This window comes from Podarcis vaucheri (assembly GCF_965113315.1).
Source record: "Podarcis vaucheri genome assembly, chromosome: 1".
Classification (NCBI taxonomy): Eukaryota; Metazoa; Chordata; class Lepidosauria; order Squamata; family Lacertidae; genus Podarcis; species Podarcis vaucheri.
This window is the reverse complement of record NC_138759.1, coordinates 96,463,547-96,472,568: the sequence shown is the minus strand read 5'-3', so window position 1 is coordinate 96,472,568 and position 9,022 is coordinate 96,463,547. Positions and strand designations below refer to the sequence as shown.

Below are 9,022 nucleotides of genomic sequence, written 5' to 3'. Positions count from 1 at the left end.
CTTATAATTTTATATGCCTTATGTACTAAAATTAAAGTTGTACCTTGCCAGTCTGTTTTTAACATTTTAACCTCATATTTATATTTTCTATTTATGTTTGTCCATTGTAAGTGTATTGCTTGAATCCTGCAAGTGAGTTCATTTCAATGCATTGTTTCTGTATATACATCATAAAAGGTTCCCAATCCTTTCTGAAGTCATTGTTGTCCTTATCTCTGAGTCTCTCAGTTAGCTTCGCCATTTCAGCATGTTCCATCAACATTTCTAAAATATCAAGCAAGCTTTTGAGTTGACCAGAAGCCTTCCATGCCTCTGGGCTGCATTTGTGGCCAGCTGCTTCTTGGCCCTTTTCCTTGGCCTGCCAAACAGGCCTGTTGTTTGCAGCTTGCATTTTCTTTGAAATTTGGAGGTATTCCATACTGTTATACAGTTTGCCCTGTGCCTATTTAAGGAGGCGCAGACAATCACGGCTCCCTGACAAGTGGCCCTAAGAGTTAGCTTCTAATAGGTTACAAAGGCGCAGGGAAAGCAGAACCACGTCTGTTTGTACTTACTGTTAGTTTAATCACGTTTACCTCACACACACACACACACCCCAAAGAGCTCAAGGTAACACACATGGTTCTGCGGCCCCTTCTGGCATATTTTATCCTCACAACAACCCTGTGAGGCAAGTTGGACAAAGAGGATGACTGGCCTAAGGTCACCCAATGAGCTTCATGGCCAAGTGGCAATTCAAACCCTGGTCTCCAGTTCTCTGGTCAGAAGTAACATTCACAGTTATGATCTGTGCTTCCCAAACAACATCTTCAGAAGTTAGAACACAAGTGTGGGCAGACAAAGTGTCCACCACGCTGCTGCTTCTACTGATATTTCTTTGTCAGATTCGACTAGCTCTTGGTATTTCAGTTTACTAGACCACCACACACGCAGCCACCCAAACACGTTACATTGTCGGATCAGTTTGGAGAGTAACTTCTTAAATATTGAACTGTTCCTGATCTCGGGTGTCACTTTTCGTTGATTAGTTTAAGGGCTATGCTCAGTTTGTTTAACAACCTTCTTGACACTGAACAAACAACCCAGGAATGGGAGTCATTTGCAAAAGAGAGAGGGGGGAAAAAACAAATACAGGGGCAAGGACAAAACTGTCAGCAAAATAGGAAGAAGGATCCTATTAAAAATGACAAAATAATGCCCGTTCTTAAAAGGAAGTCTATGGACATTGGCTTATCTGCATTCAAATAAGACTTGAAAGCAAAGGAAAGTTAAAAGTTTTCATTAGCAGTACAGTGATACCTCTTAATTAGAATTCCTGGAGCATATTAAATGGTATTTAGTTTCTACCTCAATGCATCATTTTCTGTTAAATAATTGATCACAGCACAGAGATTGTGTTTGTGGAATTTAAGAAAGTGATTAGGCCAGAGAACATTTGGGGAAGGTGGGGAGGAGGGGGAATTACATCAATAACATAAGTGTTATGTCAGCATGACTCAGTGAACAGCATTTTCTGCTGGGCCAGAAGGGATTGTGGGATTAACCTGATGGGCAAAGTCACATGAACTCCCGTTCCACACACAAATCCCAAGCGTTGCATGGGGGTTGTTAGTCACCACAGTGGTACCTCTGGATGCAAACGGGATCCGTTCCGGAGCCCCGTTCGCATCCTGAAGCGAACTTAAGATGCGACTGAGCGTCTGCCCATGCGTGGGTCGCGTTTCGCCACTTCCACGCATGTGCATGACGTCATTTTGAGCGTCTGTGCATGCATGAGCGGCGAAACTCGGAAGTAACGCGCTCCGTTACTTCCAAGTCACCGCAGAGCGCAACCTGAAAATATTTAAGCTGAAGCATATTCATCCCGAGGTATGACTGTATCTATGTTTTCAGCGAGAACCACAGCTCCTCACACACATAGGCTTGCACACCTAGTCTTATGGTCTCCTCACAAGTAACACAGCCAGGGCTGACCCACCCACGAGGCAAGGTGAGGAGACTGCCTCTAGCAGCAGGGTCCACAGGGGCAGCAGATGTGGCTTCCAAAGAATGCATCACCTGCTGTTGCCGCCTTTGCAGCTGTGTTGCATGCCTTGGTGTCAGGCTTCGGGGAATCAACTTCCACCCCCATGGCCATAAATGAGCAGATCAAACGACAGGGAATTCTTACCAGTAAGTTTTTTTAATAAACACAGTGAAGGACAAAATAAAGCATCTAACCAGAATGGCGGTGCTCCCAATTAAGGTCACTCCCCACTCTGTCCCTATTAATCTACGTCACTCCTACGCAGTGCCGAATTTACGTATAAGCTAAACAAACTATAGCTTAGGGCCCAACTCTCTTGGGGGTCCCAACAAAATTTAAAGGGAAAAAACCTGGATGTACATTTCCAAAATATAAGATAGAAAACAAATAAAATAAAGCCTACATACAGCAACAGTGTTTTGTGTTACGTAGGCTCCTATGATGTAAGTAATGGGCCCCGCCTGCTAGCCTGCTATCTAAAATATCACTGGTTTGCTCATTTCTATATCAATTACTTTGATAAATACATACATATTTTGTTATGTGCAAATGGCTTTAGATACCAATTAGGTCCATAAATTACCATATAGCATACAGTGCTAACTCAGGTTAGGAAATTAATTCATTCTGGAGGTCTGTTCTTAACCTGAAACTGTTCTTAACCTGAAGTATCACTTTAGCTAATGGGGCCTCCCGCTGCCACTGCACTACCAGTGCACAATTTCTGTTTTCATCCTGAAGCAAAGTTCTTAACCCGAGGTACTATTTCTGGGTTAGCGGAGTGTGTAACCTGAAGCTTCTGTAACCCGAGGTACCACTGTATATTCAAGACAAAAAACAGCGACAATTTGTTGTTGACAAAGGACAGCTGGACATAGAAAGGGCCCCATTACCTTCACTAGCTTAGAGCCTCATCAAGCCTAAATCTGGCCCTGCTCCTATGTCTTGTAATCTGAATTTGTAGCCTCTGTGCTTTCTGTTCTGACACATTCTGAGCTCTTGTGTCTTTGGAGAAGGGGGGTGGATACTATCCGGAGACTAAGAATCTGTTAACTCTCTCTCTTCTAGTGTTTCTTCTGCTAGCTGTTCCCTATCTCTGATTTCCCAGCTTCTGCCTTCTTAACTATGCCCCTCTGCAAACCACTGTTCCAAATCTATATTGTCCTCCTGCTCCTGGGAAGATTCAGGATCAGGAGGAGGTGGTGGCTCCCACCATTCTTCCTCAATGCAGCCCTCCTCAGCACGGTCCCTGACACTTGGAGGCCAAATCTGCCACCTCCTCCTTGGCGCCCCTCCCCCAAATGCTGCTTCTTGGTGAATAGGTAATGCTGCTAGTCTTCTCCCACTCTTGTTACTACTGTAGATCTTCGCTCACCTCTTCTGGGGGTGGAGTAGAGGGGTGCCATTTTGTGGTTCACATCAGGAACCAAAATGTCTTGTGCCGGCCGTGAACACAGCATCCAGGATAATCAGATCAAAAAGCATGCACCCTCCCCTCATCCCCACTTCAGTCACGTGTGATCCCTGAAAAATCACTCTGGAGGATCAGGGAAAAGAGAGAGGCGGAAGATTCCCCCCCCCCCATGAGCTTCCTTAACTTTTCCTAGGATTCAAGCCCAATTCTGAGTGATTCCTCCCTCTCTCAGCAGCCATTGGTACCCCATTCCATATTATTTAGGAGAGCCCACAAGCCTTTTCAGGGAGCACAGGGGGCTACTGTGGAGAGGAGAGGAGAGAATGGCACACTTTCATTCTGTGAACTTCCGTAAAGTTTTGCTTAGTTTTGACCAGTGAAGCTATATCTGTTAAGCTTCTCTTCTATAGTTTGGTTAGTCACGCACCTCTCTAGCTTCAGTACTAAATATACATTCTCTGATGGGCAGAATTTCTTTCTGCATTGCTTGTATCATTCAAATAACTTTGCCATTCATCATGTGTTGCAAAATGAATGTTCCATTAGATTAAAAGGTATGACATCTTCTAAAACATGCAACTATTTAGGCTTTGGGTAAAGATTCCACACCCAAGGTTGATTTGTTTATATTCTGGGGCAATTATATACTGTTATATTGTGAGTAGAAAGCTCTAATGGTTAACCTTCCATCACTTTGCAATAAAGAAATAATTACACTATAATCTATGGACTCCTGTTCTATAAATACTTATTAAAACAGCCATTGGCATATTAATGTCTAACATGTTCCTTCATGATCTGTTATATATTGCAGCTGCCTTGCTTGCTTGCTTGCTTGCTTGCTTGCTTGCTTGCTTGCTTTTTTCAACTATCATTATACGTTACTTTATCGTATTTATTCCATACGTCTAAGACATTCAAGGTGGCCTACATGGTTCCATATCATCAAACTTGTTCAGATCCAAAATTGGGGGCATGCGTCTTTCGGGGTGTGCTCTGTGTGAGTCATGTGACCCTCACCTTACTCTCAACCTCCCCTCCAAGTCCTTTTTTCAGGGTGAGAGTGCAGCGCAAGATCACGTCACCAAAAATGTCTGCCGAGATCTCACACAAAGAAATAGGATGCCCTATTTTTTCTTCCAGGACACTTGGAATACAGTACACCTGCTTCCCTATTCCCTATACTTATAACTACCCTGTGAGGCAGGTTAGGCTGAGAGACAGCAACAGGCCCAAGGTCACCAAGTGAGATTCGTGACAGAGTGAGGGTTTGAACCCACTAACTCAGAGATCACCATCCTGGGATCTGCTGGTACCCACAAAGGCCCTTCTTGGCACCTCTGGGCAACAGGGTATCATGGGCACTAAGTTGGCAAACCTCAATATATTATTTATTCAAGTGGCAAGTAGTTTTTGGAGCTGGAAAGGTCTATCCCTGCACCCTTGCTTTCTTGGTAGTTTTGAAGGATTTTCAGGCCAAGAAGTGACAGTATTCCTTCCTGATTCTTTTTTCTTTCTTTTTTCTAACTTTCCTTTTGTTTTTGTTTTGTGTGTGTGTGTTTTTTGCTTAGTTGTATGCAGTTAGAGGCTCACACAGAGCCTTAGCTAGGTATCTTGTGCTCCTGGCAGAACCATCCAGATCATGCAATAATCAATAACTTTATTTATAGACATATTTATGGACATATTTCTTTTAGCCAATTTTGCCCCGTACCCCCCCCGTCTGCGCCACTGGTGGAGGTCTTCCTTGCCACCCCCTAGCTACGGCCCTGGATTCATACTACTTGGGACAGCAACAGACCTGCTTGGTGGTGGTTGTTTTTTTAAACCCCGGTTTCCCTTAGTCACAGATAAAGTAGGGCTCAGAGAGGGACTGGTTTTAATTGCAAAGAGGCAAACAGATAGAGGAGGGTGGCCCCTCCTCCCTCCTGTGAGACTGGCGGCCACATTCAACAGGTGTCATGAAGCTGACCACCTGTTTTGAATGACATTTGGGAGTGAAAGATGTTACATGGTTAAATTGCAACCAGCCCCAGGACCTTGTGGTGAAGGGCAAATTATACCTACCTACAAATTAAGGAATTTGTACTCATTAAGTTAGTATAAGCCACTTTGTGAAGGCTCAGCTTCAGGGGAGAATCTACTATGATGCTTCAGGGCCTCTAATCCTGAAGGAACCCCAGAAGCACTGCTTAAAAATGTGGGGAGTAGTAGACCCAATTTGAGCCCCACAACTCAAAACTATTATTATTATTATTATTATTATTATTATTATTATTATTATTCTATTTCAACAATCCTAAAGTTTCAGGGTCACTAGCACAGATGTTGTAAAGGTATGGTGATCTGTTGTGGAACAACCCCACTGAAGAAGATAACAGTGGTTACCTAGATCTAGTTTCTGTCTAGGGGCCCCCATAACAGTTCAAGCTTCAGGGCTCCCAAAATGTGGGTCCATCACTGCCCAGCTTAACTAATTGACTGAGGAAAGTCTTCTCATTTGATATTGTTTATTTTCAGACATGCTCAGACCTGCTGAAACAAAGCAAGCCATGTTAGGCACCGGGCAGTTGCTAGTCCACAGAAAATTACACAAAGGAAGCCTAATACTGCTGCACAAAATGAGGACGATGTATAGCAAAATGAGAGCCCCAATCATGCTCAAAAGTTGTTCATATAGATCAAAGATCTTCGAGGTGGTGGCAGCTGCTTGTAGCAAATGGCTGTGTCTTACAGCTTTGGTCTCACACTTCTGGGACAGAATTCGCCAACCAATTCAGTACCTCGCTATTGTGCAAATGTTTTTCTTCTTCTTTTCCCCCAACTTTTGCATTTTTTTACCCATCGGTAGATTTTCAGCACCACCTAGTTGCCAGATGTTATATTTTGCTATTTTTCTGTGACTTTCCCGTATCCCTCTCTCTGGATCTCCACAAGATGTTATGGCAGCTATCATTGCTAGGCACTTCAGCCATGTGTCAAAAACTGCTTTTCCCTTTCCCCTGGGCTGGTGGGAAAGACGGAGCCTGGAGGCCATTTCAGACAGTGCCTACATGGTGGTTATACCTGAGAAGGGAAACAGAAAACACAGATCACCTGGATCGTATCTGGGAAAGAAATTGGAAGCATTGGAAGCATGGAGAGGCATTTCCCAGCAACATGGAACTGAGCTGGGCAAAAGACCATTGAGATTTGTTGTTGTTGTTTTAAGTAATATTTATTGAAGTTTCATAAACAATCAAAGGCTTCAAGATTTAAACATATAATACAAAAGCCAAGAAAAGTTACCAAAAATAAAAAATACAAAACAAAACACATAAAAAATACACAATAAAAAACAGTTAACAAAATAGAAGAGAAAAGAATAAAAAACACCAATAAGCAAAACAAAAAAAAAGATTAATATTTTCATATCTTATATTTCATTCACTAGTTTCTTGACCTCCTCACACCTCCCTTTTTGTATTCCAGTTCAGATATTTAGTTCAGCAAATCCTTACCCTTTATCATTTAACCTTACTCAGCATCTTAACCTGTAATAAATATATATTTTCCACGATTATCAATCCATATTTACATATTCTTATTGATCTTTTTACCAACACCGCTTGTTTTCAATCCAACATCCCTTTAACATTCGTTAATTTTACAATATTTCTGTAGATAGTCTTTAAATTTTTTCCAATCTTCTTCCACTGACTCTTCTCCCTGGTCTTGGATTCTGCCAGTCATTTCTGCCAATTCCAAAAAGACCATTGAGATTTGATCCAGGAAACAGATCCTAGGGCTGGTTTTGGCTGCACCTTTGATTATTCTTAAGCAGGTAAAATTCATTAGACAGATATTGATGTAAAAAGGTCCCTGGCGAGAGACACTTACAATCTAAATTTTGACAGAGCAGGAAACAAAGGAAGAAAGTGAGGGATGTAAATGGTATATTAGCTACCAAACAATAGGAGCAAATGCAAATACCTGCACTTCAGTTTAATAATAATAATTATTATTATTATACTATTTGTACCCAGCCTATCTGTCTAGGCTGCCTCAGCCACTTTGGGGGGCTTCCAACAGATAATAAAAATAATAAAACACCAAACATTAAAAAACTTCCCTATACAGGTCTGCCTTCAGTTGTCTTCTAAAAGTTGTATAGTTATTTTTCTCCTTCACATGTGATAGGAGAGTGTTCCGCAGGGCAGGTGCCACTACCGAAAAGGCCCTCTGCCTGGTTGCCTGTAACTTCACTTCTCGCAGTGAGGGAACCACCAGAAGGCCCTCGGAGGAGGACCTCAATGTCCGGGCTGAATGATGGGGGTGGAGATGCTCCTGAGAAGATAAGTCCACTTTACATAACCAAAGAGTCCTGGGTGTACTACTTTAAATGCCTGTCAACACATCTCCCATGATCACATTTATAACAGTCAGTTGTAAACCAGTTTGTGCTTGGATTGCTCCATCCACCACTGATAAGACCACTTCATTGGACAAAAACTGCTGGCATTAAGTCCTGTTCATAGCTCACTCTTCCCTTATAAGAGCTATCTCACATTGTGGTGTGTAACATATTCAACCCTGTGATCTGAAGGTTCGCACTCTCAATGATGGCTCACAGAAGAGCTGACACATCCAATTAATGTAACGTCCTCTTTGAAGAACCATGTTTTTGGCATGAAAGATCCTCCAGCCGGACTATTTATACCTTAGAAGGCACACAAGTTGCACAACGTGTCTGTGGTTTCGCTTTATTCATTTATTACCACCCCCCACCCCCGTGATTCATATTGTCTTTTGTGTGATGGTGCTAATTATTTTGAAAGCATCCCAAGGACTGTCACTCCACTTTTGTTGACAGCAAATGTGGAAAATTAATTTGAACGGAGCAGCCGAAGATAACAACTTCATCTCCAAATTACTGCTGACTGATTCTGTATTGCCAGATCTAGCAAGTTCACTTCCTTGTCATGTCGCTGAAGAACGTAACACTTTAAGGTGAGAGTCGGGCGCAAACCTCTTTCTGAGGACCGTTAGTTGAGCATTCTGAACACTCCTCTTGTAAGCCACTCACAGAAGTCCATGTTGGCAATTCCACAGGCAGGAGCGGCCAATGGGGATGAGCGATGCTGAGCACCTGGCCTCCCGACTCCAGTGCCACTGCAGTTTGGGGGCAAGCAGGAATGGGGGCAAGGCAGCAGGGGGGTAGGCACTGTACAGATCTCTGGCAGAGCAAATCCAGAACTTTCACTCCTTTTGTTTTGTCATTTTTTTATCAGCAAATTTAACAAGAAGCAAAAGGGGGGAGGGGAGACAAAATAAAATCAAAGGAAAAAGAGAGGGAGAGAAGAGCAGGGGAAATGATACATTATATTATTGCTAATAATAATAAACCACAATCAGATCATATTACAGATACAGTGGCTATCAGCACAAAAATCTCAAATTAAACATCAATTAAGACCAGCCCTCCGGATATCCAAATAGGTATCTACACTAAATTGATGTGTATATGTAATATATTCAAACGTCGCTAGGACAGACCACTGTGTAACAGACATTAGGTATTTATTCTTTCAGGCTGAAAGTAT

General features: G+C 42.5%; 1 long non-coding RNA gene across 1 annotated transcript; it reads right to left on the bottom strand.

Annotated features, from left to right (window-relative positions):
- Nucleotides 1–5,933: 5,933 nt before the first annotated feature.
- Nucleotides 5,934–8,465, bottom strand: LOC309535170. The gene is made up of 2 exons (XR_014221060.1): nucleotides 8,354–8,465; nucleotides 5,934–6,506 (listed from the first exon to the last, which is right to left on the bottom strand). It is a non-coding gene; the product is annotated as an uncharacterized lncRNA (long non-coding RNA).
- Between the last annotated feature and the right edge of the window lie 557 nt (nucleotides 8,466–9,022).